Below are 25,579 nucleotides of genomic sequence, written 5' to 3'. Positions count from 1 at the left end.
AAGACTTCAGAGAACAAGTTCAGAAGGTAATCAAAAAAATAACAATAATACTAAATAAGCCCATAGCTTTACTGAATACCTTATTATTTAAGTTGAGAATTGCCTCAGACTTCTGGAAGTCTTCCATAAATGCAGCCCTTTATCTCTTGACTTGCTACTTTTTCCAAGATTAAAATTTTTGATATACTTTAGTCAGGATTTAGGTCATTTGAGGGTGGGATTAAAGGCAATAATCAAGCAAATTCACTAAAATGAAAATATACTGATTTTTTGTTCAGTTCTCAACTCTGATGGTTATTGTTTTTTTATTGAAGTTGAATTACTTGGCATTTTGTAACTTGGTAAACACTAGAGAGAGCACTTCAAATTTCTCTAGTGATGCATTTTGGAATACATTTTTGGGAGTATTTTTTTAACTTCAGCATCTTTGTCAGGGAACTACTTCTGACAATACTTAATACATGAAGATGGCCATGAAAACCACATTCTATGTGTACATTCTATTGAGCCTTGCCCACAGAACTACACAATGATTACAATGGTAACCCACAGTAACATGTTCAAGAAGAGAAGACTGTCTCTATACACGCATCAGTGTTCCCTCATTAATCATAAACTATCAACAAAATCGTAGAATCATGGGGCTTTTTAATCAATAAGAAATGCTAAACTTCATCCAGCTGAGCTCCAAAAGCGATCAGGGCCCAATTTTCTTCAGATAAAATAAAATTATTCCTCAAGTAACAATATAATATTATATTACTATATAATAAAGCAGAAGGAAATATGATATATACTATATATAGTAATATATAATGATAGTAATTATTCCTCAGATAAAAATATAATTGCATTATCTGTAATTGTTCTAAAGAGAGCATAATAACTTTTTATTAGTTATTAACACATAGAAAACTGTGTGTTATTTTTTAAATAAATGAATAGAGCGTTCACACTTAGGTTTGTACGGTCTAGTTTAAATTGGCTTTTCCAATACACTGGCACCTGGAAAACTGAAAGGAGGCCATTAATTGCCTCTGGCAGTCCAACCATTGCTTTTACTGCAGCTCTAAGAAGAAGCCTTCCCAAAGCCAATGACAGGAACTCTCAGAGGGGCTTTCAGGCACCCTTGGATGGTTGGAAAGGCAGGTTTGGAGCCAGGATCAGCAGAGGTGGGAAGGAAGCAGTCAGGAGAACAAGAGGCGATTTTGGCAAACCCGGTGTTCAGCAAGTTCACAGAAAGAAGCATCTGTTATCTCCTCTCCTTTCCTGATCCAACATTATCCACTTTTCTCATGCTATATCAGCAACCAAACACACAAGCTCTTAGTGTCCTGTCTGTACTCCATTATTTAAGGAGGCTATGCATAATCCATGAGTTGTAGGTACCCTTTTGCTCACATTACTACTACACATGCAAGCGGTAATGAACAGGAATTACAGTAAGGGACAAGGAGAGGGGAAAGTCTGTCATCTTAAGTAATGAGAAAGGACTTTGGGTAGTTGCTGGTTGACCACCTGAGGGTGACCCTGGACTGTCAAAAAGCAGCAATGGTTGAAAGACAATTGTATAGTCAATGTGTGTATAGGCAGACAGACCTGGCTTCACTTGGACTTTATGAAAATTATTTGACCTCCATGAAGTTGACTTTCTTCACTGGTGAAATAGATATATCATACTCTCTTTGTTGGAATATTGTAAGGATTCCATAAAATACACAACAAGACCTGGCCTTGCACTCGATCCACAACAGGGACACAGTAAATGAACAGCAACAGCAGCAGTGGCTGTAGGGAGAGCAACACTTCCTTTAGAAGTTCTCCTAATCACATAAGCAGAGGTCCAGGACTTGCCTTTGAAGTATACAAACAACTGGCTTCTCCAGGACATGGTTTGCCCCAAAGGTGCTCTGTGTCTATTAGTTACCTGCAGATAGTGAATGGTTTTAAGAAAAGATAAAACATGGTTGGTGGATTCATCTAGTCACTTAAGTTTTGGATATTGTATGTTAACAAAGAGTACTGTTTCTTTACCAAAGATTTCTTTGGGATTTAATATGTTAAAGCACATGAAAATATTCCAAGAGGTAATATATGAAGTGCACCCCAAAAACTTATTCATTAGCAGAATTATTTTTGAGGGAGCATCATATAGGACTAGTGATTTATGGAAAAAAATTTTGGAGATCGCTACTCTAAAGATACAAGTGATCACAAAAAATCAATTTGACAATATAGATGGAGAATAATACAACAAATGTTACCATGAAATGCAATAGAATTCTTTGAGAGTTTTCTTAATAACATCACCAATTCTGCAAATGCTGGCTTTTATTTGTGTAATCTAAGTATATACATAAAAGGTCGAACATTCATAGTCCTAAGGGAGCCATAGGTTATGCCCATCCTTGTCTCAGAAACCATGACTACCAGAGCTCTGGGGCCCAGTGACATCAATTCAGCAGTTCATCAATCCAGTCACAAAAGCAGGGCTCCAACCTCCAGAAAGGCCATGAGAGTGGGCCAGAGTAGTGTCGGGTCTGGGCAGAAAAGAGCAAAATTCTTCCAGTTCTGTTCAGAACTTCATCACTTAAACCCCAAATGAACATTGTGCATGTCCAAAGCTTTAACAAGTCTTATGAGAGCATATCTTTTCATTTCTGTTCCACACTCATGGCTCCACTAGAGAAAAACTGTTTTAAAAAAGTCAAAGAGATCGAATGGGGACTGAAGGACTGAATATTAGGTTACTAATTATAGAATTCTACTATCCCATCTCATAGTTCAAGGCAAACCCAAGACTACCAAGTCATGCAAACAAGTGCCCAGGTGAGTCACTGGCCCTCAAATGCGCAAAGTGCAAAGCCCTGAATGCCACTTCCCCTTGCTGAATTTTAACAGATGGTATCCAAGAATATGAACAGGAAAAGATTACGTGCAAAGGTGGGATTCAGGGGCAAAACTAACTCCCCATTATTTAAGAGATACTAAGGGGGAACATAGATGAACAGTACCTTCACCTTAAAGTTTATTTTTTTATTTTAAAGAAAAAGAGAGAGAGAGAATGCACAATTGGCAGGCAGGGGCAAACGGAAAGAGAGACACACACAGAGAGAGAAAGAATCCTAAACAGACTCTACATCCAGTGTAGAGCCCAAGGCAGGGCTCGATCCCAGGACTGTGGGATCATGACCTGAGCTGAAATCAAGAGTCGGACGCTCAACCAACTGAGCACCGCCCCCCGCCAGGGACCCCACCACCTTAAAGTTTATGATTTGGAGTCTATTTCAACATACTTTTGAGTTTTTAATTACTGAACTCAAAAATGCCAGTATTCCTTGGAGGACTCATACATTAAACTGTCTACATGTCCTACATTTAGTAAATATCCATTCAGTGTCCACTAACTATATGCTAGACATAGTTCTAGATTCTGGCATTAAAGAAATAAATAAGGCAAACAGAAATCCCGGCCCCAGTAGAGTTTGAATTTTATTGTGATTATGAACAACTAAAAAGTCTCTGATGTTAGTCTTGATGTTATAGCCCACTTAGAGCTGGGTTGGAATAACAGCTTTTTTAAGAACATCCAGCAGATAATAAACATTGCCCAGGGAGATCAGACCAAGACAGAGCCTTGGAAAGAACAAAATCTGAAGATTGGGCCTTGAACCCATGAAGTATGTGTGTGTGTGCGTGTGTGTGTGTGTGTGTGTGTGTGTGTGTACTCATGCTCATGCAAGTGCATCATGTTTGGAATGGATATTGAAAGCATTCATGCAAACAAAATTAAGGCAAGAATGCCAACCTCAAGATTCATCCTAGGCCTGGCTCAAATAAAAATGGTATGAGAAACAAAAATAAATTGATGCCCACAAAGTACTTTGCTAAAGCTACATTGCCATCTCTATAGTAAGTCTGATGAGTTTCATTAACTATTTACATAGGCTATGCTAATTGCAAAGGGCACTTGGGGAATTCTAAGAGGGTGTATACTTTTAATGGGTGAATAGAAATTCTGAGTCTGACAATACAGTTGTAAAATAAATTGGGGAGGGGGATGGTGTAATAAATATAGCAGGCCCTTTCAAAATTTCTGTCTAGTTTAAAGGAAAGCCTGTGAATTTATGGTCAGTCCCCTAACCCTGGTCCTTCCCACAGCTGACTGAACCAGGAAGGACATTAGGCCCAAGTTTGGAAAATCAGTTTGCAACTGGAGCTATACGACTCTCACTTAGTCTCTGCTAGTCTCTTTTATGTAGAGTATCTCACTAATTCTAAAAAAAAAAAAAACTTATGAGGGATTGTTTTTGCCATCTAAATTACAGGATACTGAGGATTATGGAATAATGATCCCGTGTGTAGACTGAAAAGCAGAATCCGAATGCAAAAAAAAAAAGAGAGAGAGAGAGAGAGAGAAGACTGAAATAGATGTAAAAAAGAATCTGCTCAGTTACCTAATGGTTTTGCAAGCACCCCTGAGAGGCCACAGATTGTGTTTTCCAAAGACAACCAAAATGGTGTCTTCCATTCCACATGCTCTTCTGAAAGCTTGCCATTTATTTCCTCATCAAGACATGGAAGGTAGGGCTTTTAACTCACTGGTGACCAATAGAACACAACAGCATCAGTGGCATGTAACTTCTGAAGCTGAGCCTCAAAAGGTGATATAACTCCTGACTTCCAGGACGCATCACTCCTTTGGAGTCCTGAGCCACTACATAAGATGGCTGACTACCCTGAGGCCTCCATGCTGTGAGGAAGCCCAAGTCACACGGAGAAATCACAAAGATGTTCCACAACAGCCCCAAATTAGGCTCTACTGACAATCAGTTCTAACCATGGGACAGCTGCAGGACTCCAAGTCCAAGATGCCAATGCATTCTCAGCCTCTGAATCTTCCAGCTGAAGCCTCTGGCATCATGGAGTAGAGACAAGGAATCCCCGCTGTTTCCTGCATGGATTCTTCATGGGTTCTCCCACAGAACCCATGAGCATATAAAATGATTGTTTTAGGCCACAAGTTTTGGGGGTGTTGATTTACCAGCAACAATAAGTGGAACAGAGACCTGTATTTATTCCTAAGCTACACTTCCAGGAGAGTCTACTGAATCTTGTTTTAGCCTTCAGTGGTTTTCAGGGATTTCCATCACTTGCTGAAACTTGTTGAAATTAAAAAGAAAACTGATACTGAGAATGGGTTTGCAGAGAAAATGTGGGACCATCTGAGTCAAGATGGATGAGATGAAGCAAGAAGTCTGTTGCTTTGGGATGGAGACTTGGCACTCCATGTATGAAGGTTGCAATACATCTTGTTTCTTGGGATTCAGACCCCCTACTTCACCAGACAGTAAGGCTTTAGAGGAATTCATTGTTGAAATGCTAGGCTATCAGACTGTGTGAACAATTCCTCATGGCCTTCAGCAAAGCAAGAGGAAATTTAAACTCCAGCCTAGAGTTTCTCAGTGGAAACCAATAGCAGAGAGAAAATAGAGGTTGCCCAGGAGACTACAGGGCTCCATATCACAACATCCATTATTAGCTGGGCCAAACTGTAATGGCCAGATTCATGTGTGTGTATGTGTAAGTGTGTGTGCATGTGCATGTGTGTGTGAGATCATGTACTGATTGAGAAACTGAGAATTACTGGAAATTGGAATGAGAATACACGGGAAGAGCCAGAAATTTGAGCATCCTTCATAATGTACCTTCTCCCTCACCGAGCAAAAATGACGTCTCCCTTTGCAATATTTGTTTGCTTGTAATGAAATATTTTGGTAATATTCCAAAGCAAATTTGGGAAGAAATTCTCTCTGTGGCCCATGCCAGTGCTCCAGTCCATCATATTCCACTCATGCCCTGCGGCCATTATGAGAAAACGCAGAAATAGGTGGAGTCCCAGAATTCCCACTAAAAGTCAGAAGTCCTACAGGTGTGACTTAGTCCTGGGAATTTATAAGGGCAGGAGGTTCACAAAACATATCTCAGCAACATTCCTGACAATAGCTTTAGCAAATATAGTCCTCAAAAATGAAACTGGCAAGTAGCTGATTAAGATTTTATAAGACTGGTACTCGAAGATCCTTCAAACTAACATCTACCTGAAACCTTCAAGCATAAGGACAAACAATGTTGGTAACAGCTGAAAATGGACTAAGGTCTCTGTGTCCCTCCTCCACAGAGAAATCCTTCCCTTTCTGATGCTCTGGAGGATTTAGGAGCAAGTAAGATTCTCCCAGAGAACAGAATCTGTGGCAGTCTTTTTTGGCTGACCTAGAAATTTACTTATTTACCAAATGAATCAGCCAACAAGTTACTGTTTCTGAGAGCTGCTGGTCCTTGGATTTACTTTATCATCCTCTAGATGATAGACTAGAAGCCTCTAGTCTCCTAACCAATGTAAGGCACTGTCTTGGTAGTTGGTTCTCTTGTCCTCTTGGGAACATGCAAAGTTGATCGAGGCAGAAATAGAGGGAAGATATCACCCAGCTATAAGGAGCTCTGGGAACAGTGGCTCCAGAACATCATCTCTAGATGAGTGATAGGAATGGATTTTATTTGTTTTCTCTTTGGGGGACAGTAAGTGGGTTTGCAGTTGTACATGTGTCACATCAGGTGGGATTCCTTTCAATGTATGTGATGAAGGGTGCAAGAGACACTCAAGAAACAGATTGTGGAAGCCTCTTGGGGTAAGTTCCCTGAAAACCCTGAAATGTGCTCCATCCTGAGATGGAGATTTGTGCAAGATATGTATTAATGAGCGCTCTGGTGAGAAAGCTGTAGGGGCAGGAGGGGAGAAGTAAGGTAAAGAAGAAAGTGGTTCAGTCTGATCCCTTAAGGGTGTTCTGGAGAATGAATTGCACCACGGAGTCTGCTGAATCTTGAGACAAGAACCTGAGGCCTTTTGCCCACATGCCAGTCCGTTATCAGCTAAGGACTATAATAAAGGATACAAATAATTCCTGGGTCCCTCCAAAAGGAGGCGGCTCCAAGCATCCATGGTCGATTGTCCAGAGAAGATGGCAGGTGAGCGGTTGGTGATGGCATCAGCCATCTAGGGGGACAAGCCCAGGGAACAGTGAAAGGGATCCTCCCTCACTGTACATATATTCATATTTATGCAAAGAAAAACTCAAGAAACAATGAATAAAGTCACTGGCATTATCAACAAAACCATCAAAGAAGAGTTGTACTGAGTTTTCTGCAAATATTGATATGCTCTCTCTCATTTAAATTGTCATGCCGGGTTCTCATGATCTCTTGAATTTTCAGAAAAGCATCTCCTCCGTTATACTGAAATTACAGCTTTGCAAGTCCTTCTTCCTGGCCAACATGCCAGGCATGCGCAGGGCCTGAGGGGGACCACAGGGCCTGAGGCCCTTCTCCGGAGGACCTTGCAGTCTGATGGGGCCACACTGGGCTCTTACTCCCCTGTCTGCACCCATTCCTGAAACCGTATCCCACCCTGCTGGCTGCCCCTCCTATGTGAAGCCCGGCAGTACCTCCAGGGACATGGGCTCCCCTCTCCAGCCACCTAGAGGACCTGGCCCAGGGATGGGACCACTGACCGCTGACGGGTGATGTGCACATGACCATGTCACAAGAGAGGCCAGGAACAAAGGATGCAACTTAATGAGAAGGATAATGCATTTGTTTTTGAATATGATGAGAAATATCAGGCCATGGAATACTTTACTCTCTACTTTTCCTCCTGACTTTTTTTTGGCAGCAAATCTCTGATACCTAATTTTGGCAGAGGCAGCACCAGGGTGGAGCTGAAGTTACTGAGCATGATGTGTGAGCGAGCCTATAGTGACTATATAATTAGAAAGGAAATTCAAGGGGGGCTGGAGAAAGAGAAAGGAGCATTCCGAGGTGCCTACTTTAGGCTAGATACCAAATGAGACACTGAGATAACAGACATTTTAAGGTCTTACTGCAGTGGCCATTTTATGCAAAGAAATCTAATGCTCAGAAAAGTGGACACTGAAGGCAACTTAACAACAGGGATTCAAGTCAGACTCTCTACTACATGCCCTGCCCTGTGCCCTAGGCTCCCATATGTCAGGGTTGCAAGGGGGTGAGGGTGGGGGAGGCGGTTCAACAAGCCTAATGAGAGGCAACTTTACTTCGGAACTAGTCGTGGTCATGATGGCGACAACTGAAAACAAGAAAGGAACCAGGGCAGAAAGCAGAAAAAATCATCTCTGAGGATTCAGAGGAATAAAGTCCTAGGAGAGGGAAGGTGTCTAGCAGATATATAGCCTGACCTCCCATGTGGTAGAGGTAATGTCTCCTCAGATCCCCGGAGATGTCCTTCAGCCTCTGCCTGAAGAAGACCAGTTGGGGTGGGGGTGGGGGTGCTTGCACATCTTCAGGTCAGAAGGTCCTTTCTTAGGTTGGAGCAAAATCTGTCATCCTGTATCCACTCATTTCTTCCTGTTCTTGTCTCTGGAGCGACACAGTACACGCTTAGCTCCTCCTCTGCAGGTCACCATCTCTCTCCTCAGCAGTGGTCCAGACTAAACACCCTCTTTTGCTTCAGTTAGTCCATATATGACACAGTCTTCTGACCTTCAACATCCTGGGTGGCCCAAGAGGTCTGTTTGAATATGTTGCAAGTATCTTTACTCACACCTTGTAATTATGACTTGGATAGAAACACTATTTCCATAAAATATTTGAATTGTTTTTCTTAACTTCCTAAAACTACAAATGCTCCCTTTAAAAAACTCACTTTCTTTCCTAATTTCCATATCCCATCCTCAGGCTGAATCCACCTCCCAGAAGGATTTCTCATCTCACCGTGATACCAAAGTGCACAGGAAATGCTTAATCTCTTTGTTTTAGTGCAAAATTGAGATTTATTGAATTAAAGTGAGCGATCATGTTTGTGCTCTTGTTTTCCTCTTTTTTAAATTTTGTTAATGCTTATTTATTTTTGAGAGAGACAGAGACAGAGTGTGAGCAGGGAAGGGGCACAGAGACACAGAGACACAGAATCCTAAGGGGGCTCCAGGCTCCCCTGAACTGTCCACACAAAGCCCAATGAAGGACTCGAACCCATAAGCTATGAGATCATGACCTGAGCTGAAGTCAGCAGCTTAACCCACTGAGGCACCAGGTGCCTCTGGTTTCCTCTTTTTTAATTGTTTATTGACATACAATTAAAACAGTGTTTTATTAGCTTCAGGTGCACAATATTATGACTCAACAAATGCTTAATTTCAAAAAACCTGTCACTCTCCTCCCTGATGGGCACCCACATCTCTGTGCCCAAGCCCATGGATTTATATTACTGTTTTTAAGACTCATCTTCCAGGCATTTGATAAGTTAGTAGGGAACTGGGCCAGTTCCAAAACCCTGCTCAAAAGTTAATCTTTAATAAAAAATGCTTCGATGCAGCAATTGATCTGCAATCATTGCCTGTCCAGGCTTCCCAGTTGCAGCTCCAGATCATCAAGAAGAGGGATGCAGCTGTTCTATGCCATTTACACTCCTCCCTTCCAGCAAAGACTGTGGATCACCTTGTTGTGAAGCTGCAAAAGAAGACATATCCAAATCATACTCATATCTCTACCTTCAGCCTGATTAACAATTTTCACCTAATATACTGATGACAACAATTTGCCAATTGCTTTAACTCTCATTTTCTTAATGTGAGTTGAGTCACTCATCTTTCATAGTCTATTTTCTAGAACAGCACGGAAATTCCAACCCAATTACATTCCTTCCCTTGATTGTTCAGTGTGCCTGCTGAGATCACAGCTTTCAGCCTCCCCTCTGTGGGAAGTGTTGGCACTGGAGAACCTTTCTAAGAATTGTCCCCAACTAAGAGAGCCACCTCACCCAAGTTCATGCTCCCTTGCCAAAGGCAGTCCCCTTCCAGTGAGGAGACAGGGAGTGGGGCAGAGAGAACCTTGGTCATCTTGTCTGAAGGCCACATAATTCTGAAGAGCCAGCCTGGCCCAGAGCTCCTCAGAGCACTCGCTGACCTCTAGAGAAGCCTCAGCATGGGTCAAATTCTCCCCTGCCCAAGTCTGCTTCCACCCACAGGTGTTGCTCCCCAAAAACCATCTATGTGGTTCTCAGCATCTTTTTCCAGTGGAAAGCAAATCACTATGTCCATTATACAGTAGAAGGAAAGACATCAAAGGTGAAAGCAACCTTATAGATATATGTCAGATCTAAAGCTGAACAGTTATTGACTCAAGTTGCCTCAACACACACCTGGAAATTTTATAAAAGTTGAAGCAATTTATTGTTATCATTATAAGCATTTACCGAAATTAATCTAGCCATCAATTTTTGCACTTTTTCACTGCAGTAAACCACAAAGCAGATAATTGGACTAAGCTACGTATTTAGCTTAATTTAAGATCCTAATGAGATATAGAATTTATTTATAATGAAGAATTTCTTTTTTTATTTTTTTATTTTTTTTTAAATTTTTTTAAATGTATTTATTTCTAGGAGAGAGAGAGAGAGACAGACAGCGTGAGCAGGGGAGGGTCAGAGAGAGAGGGAGTCACATACTGAAACAGGCTCCAGGCTCTGAGCTGGCAGTCAGCACAGAGCCCGACGCAGGGCTCGAACCCACGAACCGCGAGATCATGACCTAAACGAAAGTCGGACGCTTAACCAACTAAGCCACCCAGGCGCCCCAAGAATTTCTCTTTTTAATGTTTATTGATTTATTTTAAGAGAGAGCAAGCAGGGGATGGGCAGAGAGAGAGGAAAAGAGAGAGTCCCAAGCAGGCTCTGCGCTGTCAGCGAGCAGGACTCCATGTCTTGAACCACAAGATCAAGACCTGAGCGGAAATCAGGAGTCGGAAGCTCAACCGACTGAACTACCCAGGTTCCCCTATAATGAAGAATTTCTGGACAAAACATGTTCAAGCCTTTGGTATTATTTGAAGGATCTTGAGCCTTGTAGGACATATTAATAATTACTTATATATCTGGAGTGGGTCAAATTGGTTTATCATCTGAAAGTTGAAACTTTCAGTAATGTGGTAAAATAAGGACAAAATGGAAATCAGAAGGCTTGGTTTCCACTGATGCTCTGTGACCTCCTCCAGCTCACTTCACTCCCTGGGCTCAGGTTCTTTATCTGTAGAATGAAGAAAGCATCTATGATGTGCTTCCAAATCTAGAACCCTATAATTGTAGAGTGATGACCTAGGCCTTCGATGTAATTGTTTTAAACTCTCAGGTCTATTAAAGAACAATAACAAAGAATGGAAAATTTCTAGAGACACTACTTCTGTAGGGCATGGTAGAACTTCTTCCTCAATAACAGTTGTAAATAATCTGCAGTGTGCAGCATAGGAAAATTCTGCTCTGTGCTATTTGTAACCACAGCAACAAACAGCAAGTCTGGCACATAGTAGGACCTCAAATTCTTGATAAATGGATATGTGATCTTTACACGAACGGATATTTCCATTTCTGGACATTGTCCTACAAGAACTCTGCTTACCCAGAGGGAATACAAAAACTTTCTATCCAATGAATAAACCCATGCATCGAATATTTTACTATTATCTATTTGCCAATCTATTTGACAAAAAATAATATCCTTTTGGAACGGTTTCAATAGAGAAACAATATCTGAATATCTGACTGTGATCTAAATGTTTTACCTAAGGGGCGCCTGGGTGGCTTAGTCGGTTAAGCGTCCGACTTTCGCTTAGGTCATGATCTCACGGTTCGTGGGTTCGAGCCCCGCGTCGGGCTCTGTGCTGACTGCCAGCTCGGAGCCTGGAGCCTGTTTCAGTCTGTGACTCCCTCTCTCTCTGACCCTCCCCTGCTCGCACTGTCTCTCTCTCTCTCCTAGAAATAAATAAAATATTTTAATTAATAAATAAATAAATGTTTTACCTAAGCCAACTGAAGTTTAAATTGTTCATTTGCTGGTTAGAGTAATCTTTTAAAATTGTTTTGCAGAGAAAATGCTTTCTTAGTGCTTCCATAAACATTGGAGGGCAGTGACCACATGGGTTATGTGCTGAATTCTCTAGTTCTTGTTCTTAGACTTAGCTCACAACAGTTTCAAAAAGATTTTGACATTTGACATTCCAATGGGCTCTGCATAAATATAGATTTGCATGGCTCTTCCATGCTGTGATCTAAGGGTGCACTTGCATACCTGTTAATGCTTCACCTCCAAATTCATCTGCTAGCACTGGCCTTGGGAACAGGTGTGTGTGGTACTGTGAGTGTGAATTTTGTAGTCACACACCTTGTTTTGAGTCCCAGCTCCAATACCAGTTAAATAGGGATTTTTCTCATCATAAATTGTTTATAGCAACAGATATTGTTATAAGAGCTGATACAAATAAATTGCTTATCATAGAACCTAATATATATTATATATTACTTACATGTATATGCTAACAAAAATTATTATGATTAAATATGTATGTCATTTTAAATCTTTGGAATTTTTTTAATCTATAAGTTTAGATGATTATTGAGATCTCTGATTTTTAAATTTTGTAATCTTATATTCTCCATTTTAGAAGCTGATGGACATAACATTGAGTGGATTTTTGAGTCTAAGATGTAATCATTTCCCCTGTACTTTCAAACGTCCAGCTGGAAAGATCATGTAGGAGTTTCACCCCAGTAAGATGGATATTCCGAAACCTATGAGCCAAAAAATACTATGGAGACAAATATCTTGTAGTTGAATACTGACCAAAGAAATTGTGACCTATCAGTATACTTAAACACTGTAAAGAAGCCAAAGATGATCTGTTTCAAATGTGAAATCTATTGCTACTTGGAAATGCATCTGTGAAACATTACACGAAAAAGGCAAAATGTAAAGGAGTATGATGAGCCCCTATACCCAAAAGGTTATTACGTCAGATTTAATTTATGCATCTCTCCATATCTGTACCTTTGCCTTCTGTAGTATCAGAAGGGTCCTACAGCCCCTTCGAGGTATTTTCATGCCCCATGACACCTGAAAATAGTAATGTCTTCAATCACACACCTGTAAGAGGCAACTGAGATTTCAGATCCCTACGTGTTAAAGGCCTGGGCTACCCAACCCACACCAGCTGAAGTGCCCACTTCAGCTGAAGTGCCTGTTAATGGTAAGCAAACCCACACCAGCTGAAGTGCCTATTAATGGTAAGCAAATTTTGAATGGCCAGTGAAGAGAGGAAATAGTGAATATTAACTAGGATCCCAGGGTAGCTGTGCAGTGGAGAATGTAGCTTGGCTTCCAGACCCACTTGCAATCTACAAGAAACTGCAACTGACCATCTCTGCTTTCTGGGAAAAAGTGAGGTCATCCTGTTCCCGGCCACTTAGTTTGTAAAGAACAGAGACGTGCCAGGATGCTTAAATCAATTCTTCAAATGTGGTGTACAAACGGCAGTGCATTTTCTTATTGGATTCAGTTCTCTGGACAAGAGTCTTCCTATGTTAAAATAAATATATTAAAGACTTGTCAAATCACTATGCTGTACACCTGAAACTAATGTAACGTTGTGTGTTAATGATAACTTCAATAAAAAGAAAAAAGATCTCTCACCTTAACAATAGTGTATTGTGCATTTGAAATTTGCTAACTATAGTCACATTTAAATGTATACATATATACACATAACTCATATATACATATATATAATAGATTGAAATATGAAAATGAGATAAATTTTTGAGATGACAGGAAAATGAAGGACTCTCTAACTTGCTGCCTGCAACTTTGGGCACGTCTCCAGACTGCCAGGGCTCCTGTCACGGCTCTCCGACTGTCGGGTACTTTGATTCAATCTTTTGAGGAACACTGCCTTGGGTAGGGGCTTCTGATCAAGATGAAAGGGAAACATCTCAGAAGCAACATAGCCAGGCCTCATGGGGAAATTGAAGGTACCCTCATCATCTGCACACAGCAAAACAAAGTCACCCTGAACACCATTCAGGAGCAGATGCCCACAGCTTCCTCTTGACTAGCTCCTTCCTTCCCACAACACAGCTTCTCTGGCTCAGCTCTTTCCCTCACCGAAGTCTTCCACTTCTGCCTCATAACTATGCTTACCCTTTGTCTTTATTGGTCTTCCTGTTTCACATTTAAAAAAGACAAGATTGTGTTGGCTGGTAGCTGCCCAATAGGAACGTCCTATTGTGCGTTAACAGGCAATGCCCTTGTGCTGAAACACCTCATAAGCCAGAATGGCACCTCATGCTTAGTTAATGTTCAACATTGCCCCATCAGTTTCAGGGCAGCATACCTGGCTTTTGTGGGAGTGTGTGCCTCTGTCTTGAGAGAAGACAGAAATTACTTCCCATGTCTCAGATTCTTTTATTTTTTTAATGTTTTATTTATTTCTGAGAGAGAGAGACAGCGTGACAGGGGAGGGTCAGAGAGAGAAGGAGACACGGAATCTGAAACAGGCTCCAGGCTCTGAGCTGGCTATCAGCACAGAGCCTGTCGCGGGGCTCGAACCCACGAACGGTAAGATCATGACCTAAGCTGAAGTTGGACGCTTAACCGACTGATCCACCCAGGTGCCCCATTGTCTCAGATTCTCAAAGTATCCGTGACATGCAGAAAGGTAATACCAGTGTTGCCCTATTTTTTCGGTGTGGAGAGGCCATGTATTAAATATATTCCAGTGGATCAACTTTTTTTTTAATTGAAATATAATTGAAATATAAAATTATATTAGTTTCAGATGTGCAACATAATCCAGTAATCACCACAATAAGTTCGGTCAACCTGTGTCACCATACATACTTGCATTATTTTTTTGCGATGACAACTTTTAAGATTTACTCTCGTAGCAATTTTCAAGTATGCCACGCAGTGTTATTAATTATAGTCACCATACTGTGCCTTACAGCCTCAGAATATATTTATTTTATAGTTGGAAGTTTGTACCTTTTGACTCTCTTCATTCATTTCATACACACCCCAACCCCTGATCTCTGACAACCATCAATTTGTTCTCTGTATTTATGAGGCTTATTTGTTTGCTGCTTGTTATTAGATTCCACATATGAGGGACATCATATGATATTTGTCTTTCTCAGTCTGACTTATTTCACTTAGCATAACACCCTCGTTGCCCATCCATATTGGAGCAAATGGCAGGATTTCCTTCTTTTTTATGGCTGAATAATATTCATCTGTGTCTATGTGTGAACTTCTCTGTGTATATATCATATCATCTTTATCCATTCATCAGTTGATGGACAATTCAGTTTTTTCCATATGTTGGCCACTGTAAATAATGTTGCAATGAGCATGGGGGTACATACATCTTTTTGAATGCATGCTTTTGTTCTTCAGATAACTACTCAGAAGTGGAATTACTGGATCGTATGGCATTTCTACTTTTAATTTTTTGAGAAACCTCCATACTGTTTTCCATAGTGGCACACAATGGCTCCCTTTTCTCCACACTCTCACCGATACTTGTTATTTCTTATCCTGTTAATAATAGCCATTCTAACAGTGTGGGGCAATATCTCCATCTGATTTTTCTTTACATTTCCCTGATGATCAGTGATGTTGAGCATCTTTTCATGTACCTGTGGGCAATCTGTATGTCTTCTTTGAAAAAATATATAGATGGTTGTCCATTTTTTAACCAGATTGTGATTTTTTGCCATCATGTTATATAACATGTTATACTCATGTTATGAGTTCTTTATATATCTCAAATATTAACCCTTTATCCGATATTAGGTTGACTTTTCACTTCGTTGATAATCCTTTGCTGTGCAGAAGGTGTTAGATAGTGAATCAACTTTTAACAGTTTCATTGTTTCCCAAAATTTCAATATAAATTTTGAAAAAACATAAATACTCCATTCAAACTAAATTTAATATTTGTCCATCATGTCCATAGCCAGTTTATATCAGCGTGTTTTTAGTTATTCCACTGGCATTATAGAATACAAAGTGACTAAAACTGACTTTCTAATTATTTCTCCTACTGATGCATAATTCTCCAAGTTCCCAGGCTTCAAGAATTCAAGGAGCTTTCAGCACACAAGAGTATCTTTCTCACTGTTTCAAAGTTAATTCCCTCTAATACTTTTTTTTTAATTGAGTCCAAAATGCAACAATGGCAGGACTAAGTGGTTTCGATAGACCCACCAAAAGTCATAAACATTAATAACTTTCCGCTGAAGACAATTCCATCAATGCATTGTTTCCAAACATCTTCTAAATACCCAGTGATCCCTCCAGTGGAATCTCTTATGAGACATAAAAACTACTGGCCTAGAAGATAATTGAGTTTTACTTCTATCATGAACATTATCTAATGTTCCTTAGAGGTTTTATGAAACCAGGGAATCATATGTTCCCCGTTGTGTTTATTCCTGAAACTCTGGGCCTTGGTGTTACAGACAGACCATGATTATACATGGCCTCGAGAGTAAACATGATCTCACCCACCATGCAGGGAGAGCAGAGCTCCCTTGCACATGCGCAGAGAATTAAAAAGGCAAGCAGGAAGACAAAACATTATTTTAGAAAAATGTACAAGGAATGTGCTCGTCCTGTGATGAAGATATTATAGCAAATGCCCAATTCGCTGAATTGAGCATACAAAATTAGATGTTCACCTTGATGAGCCTAATTAGTGCAATTTCAAAACTACAAATGGCTTTGAGTGGAGTGGGGAGAAAACAACCTAAAGCTAATGTTTTTCAAGTGAAAACCTGAAACCCCGCTGAGCGAATTACCCCCAGTATAGAGTAGAGCCGGCAATCGAATGGAACTTTTGCTCATTGTCTGTCTGTCCTCATGGGAGAAAAGTGCACTTAAGGAGCTCTAGGAATTATTTCCTAACCTGAAGCCTCTGACATGCAAGAGCGGCCACTCAGACAGGTAAGTGGAGCTGATGAAGTCAGTCAAAGAAGGACCAAATATTAGCATGCAGGTCTTCAGATTACTCTTTTTCTCACCACTTACATGTGTTATCTTTCTTCCCTATGCTGCTGTCTGTTCAAAATGCTACAAGTCTTTCCAAAAATATTCATATGGTATATCTCTCTGCAAAACCTGCCAGACCACAGGTCAGTATTTGTGAGTTAAACTTACATTTTGTGCTCTAAAGCTATTGCTGTATTTTGTTTTGGGCAAAAAGTGTCCCTGCACTGGACTTCACTTCAGTGTCTGAAGTTAATCTTCCTGGGGTTACCAAGAATCTCCATGTTGCTACATCCAGTGGAATCTGATCAGTCTTCATCTTATTTGACCATCTGTAGCATTTGGCACAATTGAGTATTATTCTCTCCTTCTTGAAACACCACCTTCTTTTGGTTTCCAGGAAAACTATATTCTCTTGGTTTTCCTCTTACATTTTCCTCTCAGTCTTCTTTGCTGGCTCATCCTCCTCCACCCAGTCATAAATGCTGCAATTTCTCAAAGTTCATTTTTAGTTCATTCATTTCACACTGTTTCAGACCCCGTGGCTATAGAATGACTCCCAAATTCTTAAATCCAATTTCAAGGGCCTTTATGAGATTCAAATCTATATAGTCAATTGCCTTCAGTTGTCTCCATTATAATACCAAAACTATATTTCAAATTTAACATTATATACATCTAAATTCATAACATTTGCAGAAAAAAAAAACCCTCATCCTCTTCCCATGGTTCCTATATGAGTGAATAAAACCACCATCTAACCATTTGGAGAAGTTCAAAATCTGAGTGTCAGCCTGCAGCCTTCTCTCTCACTCGCTGTGGGTGATCATCTCCAAGACAAGATGGCAGGTGGGGGGGATCCTTCCTGGCTCTCAGTCTCCACCCTCCTACCACTCTCAACCCAGAAACCATGCCTACCAACTGCCTATGTCAGCATCTCCTACCTTGTCTCCACATGCCTCACCTGACTGCCTACATTTTTTCTTCACGTGGTGGATAGAAAGTTCTTTCCCAAATACAAACCTGATTATATTGCCTTCTGCCAAAGCCTCAGCTCCCTTTTCAAAGCCGGCAAGTGCTCTCCATGGTCTGCCCCTACCAAAACCATCAGCTTCATTCATACTATGCCCCCAAGAGACCCAAGCACCAGCGATACCCCCAGGTTGCCCAAGGGCCAGCTACATCTCCAGCCACACCCCCAAGCACAAGCTACACACCCAGGACACCCAACTACATTCAATTCTCCAAACATACTATTCTTTTCCCCATCCCTGCCACCACCACCACCAAGCCTCTGAATATAGTTTTCCTCTACCTACAAGACATTCCCCAATCTTTGACAAGTTAAATCCTATTTCTCCTTCAGTTCTCAGCTAAAACAAAACTCTCACAAGAAAAATCTTTCCTGAACCCTCTTCCAGCTCAGGTCTATTCACCTTGGGTTCACGGCTCCCCTTGCCTTTTGTTGGCAGCAGTTGTCACAGCTATTCTTTTACATTTGTCCCTTGACCTTGAGCTCCAGGGAAGTAGGAACCATGCCTGGTTTTATTGTTTTCTGTACTGAATCCACAATGCCTAGCCCAGGACCTGGCTCATAGCAGGTGCTTCATGAATATTTGTTGGATAAATATCAGTCCATGTTTTTACCCTTTTCCTGCAGACTTCCAGGATGTTAACAGGATTATTCGGGAATGGATAGTTTGTTCTTGGGTTACCAGTCTAGCTGATTTTCTCTCCTGCCCCTTCCCCTTCCTTCAATCAGCCTGACTTCATCGATGTCACAAAATATTTCCATCTCTTCTGGCACAGATAATTCATCTTCCAAAGATGGACAAGAGGGGCTATTTATTCTGCCTACATAATGGTCGTACTAGAAACATTTTTCTAGAAGATATGGAAACCCCTAAAAAAGTCAGTTTGTGGATTTAATAAATTCAGATCATCCTAATGCTTCATGAGGGCATATTAGTGAAAGTAGGGCTACAAAGACAACTAACCTAAAAATATAGGTCACAGCTGTGCCCAGGGCTGTCAGACCCGCAGCTACCCGCTCTCAACCTCACATGAGTCACCCCATGGTGCTGGAAAGAACAGTCTTGACAGGGATTCAAATTCCTCAGCCAAGTAACTAATAAAAGGTCACATTGTCATATTTAGCCTCAGCAACAGGCAATAAATTTGTAAGTGTATTTTTGAGTTAAATCTCTGCTCTTAAATTTTAAAAGATATTTTAGTCACCTCAAAAAAAGATTTTAATTGTAAAACCAAATAGTTCTTTTTAATCCTCTGAAAAAGGAAAAAGTCAGGACACCCGTCTCCCGGCAAGTTATCTTTGCCAGGGCAACAAGGAGAAGCCCATGAGCAACATGTATTTTCCAAAGGGGAGTAGGTCACTAGTCAAAGCTCCTCATACAGACAAAGGGATGAATCATCTATTATTGGTTATGCAGATGCTTCTGTTGGGGCTGGATGACCTTTAAACATTTGATCTCAAGAAAAAAAAAACATTTCATCTGTATCAGGCTAAAAAATTTCTATAGGAGAAAAAAATGATAAAAAGAAAAGAGAACACAGATTTACAGATTGGAAGGGATCCAGATCTTTTATCCACAGTGAAGTCACTCAGCCCAGGAGCTAGCTCAGAAAGCATGGTACCCAGTGTCTTCTCTGTCTGACTCATTCACTTGGCTTAATGCCTTTAAGCTCCATCTATGGCATTGAAAATGGCAGCATTTCCTTCTTATGGCTGAATAATATTCCATTGAGTATATATACCACATCTTCTTTGTCTATTCATGCATCAATGGATGCTTAGGTCGTTTCCAGGTCTTGGCTATTGTGAGCAATGCTGTAATGAATGGAAAACCCTGCAACAACATGGGTAAAACATGAGGGCATGATGTTGAATGAAATAAGTGAGACAGAGAAAAAGAAATACTCTATTAATCTTAAAAAGTCAAACTCATAAGCAGAGAGTAGAGTGGTGGTTGCCAGGGGCTGGGATGGGGAGAGCAAGGGGGAGGGGAAAGGGACATGTTGGTCAAAGGGTACATACTTTCAGCTGTGCAAGATAAATAAGTTCTGGGAACCTAATGTACAGCATGGTGACTACAGTTAACAATATATTGCTGCATACTTGAAATTTGCTGAGAGTAGATCCTAAATGTTCTCACCACAAACACACACACACACACACACACACAGTGGTACCTATGTGAGGTGATGAGTATATAAAGTAACTTCATTGTGGCCATGATTTCACAGTCTATACCCATATCACGTCATCGTGTTATACACCTCAAATTTATAAAATTTTGTCTATTACACCTCAATAAAGTACAAGAAAAGAAAGCGTGCTGTATAAAAATTAAAATACTAATTGTCTTCATTACCAGTATCATTTCCATGCTTGAAATTTCTCTATAAATGCAAACAACAAATTTAGAATACTGCATGAATGTAAATGGTCTTCATAGCCTAAGAAAGTAGTGCTGCTGGACTTCTCTTTATCATCCGGATTTAATATTATAGACTTTACTCTTTAGATATGTTCATATTCTCTTTACAGACAAGGAAACTGACATGCAGAGAATCTGTTTGTTTCATGATTTTCAAAGTATAAAGGACATAAAAGCTGAGTGGTGCTTAGGAGCATGGATTCCAAAGTCAGATTGCATGTGTCATGTCCCTACTCCATCACTCACGATGCAGCTGTGGCCAAGTTTAATCCATGTTCCCTCTAAGCCTCAGCTTCCTTGGCTAGAAAGTAGGGACAATAATCCAAAGTTTGTAGAGTGGTGTTACATTCTAATGAATGAAATAATGAATGCAAAGCCCTTAAAACAGTACCTGCCACTTACTAGGTTTTAAAGATTTGTCTATGTTCAAAAGTCACCTGGACAGCTTGTAAAAAATTAAGTTGTCTGGGATCCTCCTCCAGAGGTCCTGATTCACTAGGTCTGGGTGAGAACCCAGGAATCTGCACTGTCACAAGTACTGCAGGTGATTTAGAGAATCACTGTTAGTGCGGCCCAATGCACCTAATTCCAAGGTCCATGTGACCACACCAGAAAAAAATTCTTCAGTTCCCCACTTTTTATTAACATTTATATGATTTTCCAAAGGTGCCATGTGTTACTTCAATCTAGCACCTTCCTAATTATTACGTTTCGTCTACATTGAGTTAAAAGAATTTCACCTTTTTGCCTTATAGAAGCTCTCATAAGTCACAATAGTTTCCCCAATGCTGACCTTAACTCTCAATGCCTCATGGACCCCTTCACGACTGGGTCATCAGGACCTTCATTCATGTGTACCAAGGACTTGACCCGTGTCCTCTCTAGACTAGAACCCTGTCACCCATGCAGCCAGACCTGGGGAGCAACTGTAAGCCCCACATGTCAAACAGCTGGCTTGTGACATTCGTTGATGTCATCACAAGGAGATGACCAAGCCGCCTCCTGAAACATGAGGATCTTATACTAAGATTATATTTTATATAATACATACCCAGCGCTTTCTGGAAAAATAAAGTGTACAACTTTACTTTCACCATATTGTTTTTGGAAAATGGACCCCAGAAACCAAAGGCAAACACTCAACATTCCAATCCCACATCGCCTTCTGAGATCTGGGCAGTGAAATCATATTTGGTCGGGTTTTAGTTGCCCTCAGGAATGATGAATTTAGTGTATGTGGACTTTCTAAGAAGCAAACAAAAACTTTGTTTATCAAGCAAACAAACTTTTTTTGCAGCATTTGTGTATGCAGTTTTTTTAATGACTGATCTGACAACAGAAGAATAAAATAGCGTTGGTCCGTATTATGAGTCGGATATTCACTTTGAATGGGCCTTTTAAAGCCTTCAGTGGTTTAATTTGGAGACAAAGAAACAGTTGGAAGATGCCAGAATGGGAACCAACTCTCTAATATGCTGCAGATATGACAACCGAAAATCAAAATTTATTAATCTTTTTGCTAATTTCAGTTCTGTCTACATATTGGAAGACCAGTACTCTTTTCTATCAATAAAACATACCTCAAAGTGTTCACAGAGTCCTCCTCAAAATAGATAGAACATGTTTAAGTAAACTGTGTTATCAAAATACCATTGTGGAGTTTATTTTCTCTATTTCTTCAGCAAATCCAACCATTCTTCTCAAAGGGTCTATTACCCTCCTTACCCATTCTGCCTAATAACTGAGGAATCATCAGCCTTTACTGCACCATTTCCTAAAAGAAAGGATATGAAGTCATTAAAAAGCCATAAATATGGGGGCACCTGGGTGACTCAGTCAGTTAAACATCTGACTCTTCATGGTTAAGCATCTGACCCTTGATTTCAGCTCAGGTCATGATCTCATGGTTCATGAGTTTGAGCCCCACATAGGGCTCTTTGCTGATAATGCTGAGCCTGCTTGGAATTCTCTCTTTTCCTCTCTCTCTGTCCCTTCCCTATGCTTGCTCACTCTCTCTCTCACACACACACAAAATAAATAAATAAACTTAAGATTTTTTGTCATAAATATGAAGGTTAGGAAGATGTAAGCAAGGGTACACAAGGTAATGTGAAGTGAGAAATAGTGGAATAGGAAAATGGATACAGTAATTAACAAAAGCAATGTTTAAAACCATGTACCTTCACAATTATTATCATAAAAGACCATAACTTTTTCTGCTAAGCCATTTGCCAGAGTATGATTTGCAACAACAAACAACAAAAATGTGTGTGTGTGTGTGTGTGTGTGAACTTTCGTCCATTTTTAGAAATCTGTCCAACAGAAACAAAAGCCCCACTATGTACAGATAAATCAGAAATGTTTATCACAGTACTGTGATGGCAAGTTACAAAGAAAAATCTGAAATATATATATAATGTATGTGTATATAACGAAAACCAATAAAAGGTCTCCCCACTAAAGTGGATCTCAGAGGCTAGAAGAGCATGGAAGAGGGAGCCTTACCCTTAATGTCAATTACAGAAAGAATTGTCAATTACAAGCCCCAACAGAAAAATCATCAACAGGAAAGAATCCTCAATTTCAGGCACCAACAGGGAAAGATGGACACTGCATTTCCTACAAGAAATCTACTATCCCTGCAACTCAGTCAATGAGAAACCCTCATCACTCTGAACTCCTACTTCTCTCCAGTGGACCTTCATTCAGAACAACCCCTCCTAACTTCCTCCTTCTTCACAATAAAATACTGTTCCTCTGCTTTGTTGGACTAGCCTAGGGTTTTTGCTATAGCTTGCTTGTCTTGAATTGCAATTCTTTGTTATTCCTAAATAAGCCAAGTTTTTTCCTGGTTAAATAACAAACTGCTTTATTTTTAAAGGTAACTAAATGTGTGTGTGTGTGTGTGTGTGTGTGTGTGTTCCCATTCTTGTAAAAACAACTAAAAATTACCCCTGAGTTGGAAAGGAAGAGCAGAAGAACATATACATGGTGGTTATCTTGATGTGGGTGGGGACATGAGAGGTAGTCACACTGATCTTATGAACTATTCTCTCCTTTCAGGCATGTGCTATTCTTGAAGTTTTTAAAAGAGAATTTAATTTCAAAATTCAATAAAGAAGAGACTGCAGAAATACAGAAATACATAGTTGGTGTATAAAGTGAAGGAATTTTTAAAAAGTTTTTAAAGTTTTATTTATTTTTGAGAGACAGAGAGAAAGAGCACAAGCAGGGGAAGGATAGAGAGAGAGGGAGACACAGAATGTGAAGCAGGCTCCGCGCTCTGAGCTGTCAGAATAAAGCCTGATGTAGGGCTCAAACCCATGAACTGTAAGATCATGACCTAAACCAAAGTCAGCCGCTTAACCCAATGAGTCACCCAGGTGCCCCTTTTCATACCTTTTTTTTTTAAATGTTTTATTTATTTCTAGGAGAGAGAGAGAGAGACAGCGTGAGCAGGGGAGGGTCAGAGAGAGAGGGAGTCACAGACTGAAACAGGCTCCAGGCTCTGAGCTGGCAGTCAGCACAGAGCCCGATGCGGGGCTCGAACCCACGAACCGCGAGATCATGACCTAAGCGAAAGTCGGACGCTTAACCGACTAAGCCACCCAGGCGCCCCTTCATACCTTTTAAAGGCAATTTTAAATGTCCAAGACTTTTGTCAAAGTCTTTGGCAATACTGAGAACCTACCTCACGCTCTCTCTCCCGCCTTTTTGAACATGCCTACCACCGATGAGAGAATGTTGCTTCAGGAAGAGGAAACCTCCTCCAGGCAAGGGAGGGCTCTCCCCAGGTCCCGGGATCACTCCTCCAGTCTGAAGTCTGTCCCTGTGACTGGTCCACTAAGCAAAAGCAATCATTCCCTTTTTAGAAAACAAGAGTGCTTTTTGCCCTTGTCTTGTATTAACTGGTGGTCTGGGTTGCACGGTGCTCCCAGGGCAGGGACTCATTCATCTCCGTGTGTGTCAGTACCTGTGCTTGGTACACAGTTTGTATTCAGCTGAAACTGAATAAAAACACACTGGAAATGAACTTGATTATTTAAAAAAACAAAGTTACCCCATGTCTTCCTGGGGCTGGTCCCCTTCAGATGATAGAGTCTTTTTTTTTTTTAAATGAGATTTTGACTTTCTACAGAAAGTGTTCTTTATCTAACTGTAGAAGTGTTTTTAAATGATTCAAGTATTTTTATTGAATATACTCTTCAGCCCCATCACTTCCATCAGTAGGGAAATGCTATACATAGCAATAAATTCACATTATACCATTATGTACAAAATTTGAAAAACATTAAGCTAACCTGTAGGTACTAACATGGAGAGATCTTTATGATATTAACTGAAGACAGCAAAATATAGAAACATAAGCAGGACATTATCTCACTTCCTCACTAAGGGAAATGAATCATGTATTCAGATGGATAAAAAAGACCCGTGCAGAGGACTTGGACAACTTTCATACTTTTTAAACCAGCTCCTTCCCACACACATACATAGATCTGATCATGTCAATAAAAATAAAGACAGAAGGAGAGACTTCCTGCTTATCCAAAAGAGATTCCTGGGGCGCCTGGGTGGCTCAGTCAGTTAAGCATCAGACTTCGGCTCAGGTCATGATCTCACAGTTCATGGGTTTGAACCCCCGTCGGGCTCTGTGCTGACATCCAGCTCCGAGCCTGGAGCCTGCTTCAGATTCTGTGTCTCCTTCTCTCTCTGACCCTCCCCTGCTCACGCTGTGTGTGTGTGTCTCTCTCTCTCAGAAATAAATAAAACATTAAAAAAATTTTTTAAGAAATTCTTAGCAGAAACTATGCACCTAACCTTGAACCTGTCTTAGGTGAAAGGAAAAGAAGAGAGGGAGGGAAAACATTGAAGAAGCACGGAGGAGGAGGATGGAGGCAAGAGCAAGCCTTCTACAGAGAGAACAGAACCTGCAAGGGGACCCAGGTCCTGGGAAGCAGAATTTTCTGGCAGATAAAAAAGTCAGATGAGCAGTCTCTGGAGACAAGAAGCAGTGGCCTTCTGTGGACCTCCCCTGCCATCGTTGCGGCCTTTTGCAGTCACAGTGGACTGGTACATAGAAGTGGAAGCATGGCCAGAAGACAGTGGAGTGAAGCTAGGAAGGTGTTCCAGGCTGAAGGTCCCACACAGCAAGGCAAGGAAGGGTGAAGCTTCTGGCAGCGTGGCTCACCGGAAGTACCTGGTGTAGTCGAAGCT

Source organism: Crocuta crocuta, unplaced genomic scaffold (genome assembly GCF_008692635.1).
Source record: "Crocuta crocuta isolate KB4526 unplaced genomic scaffold, BGI_CrCroc_1.0 scaffold26, whole genome shotgun sequence".
Classification (NCBI taxonomy): Eukaryota; Metazoa; Chordata; class Mammalia; order Carnivora; family Hyaenidae; genus Crocuta; species Crocuta crocuta.
This window is presented reverse-complemented; position numbering follows the sequence as displayed.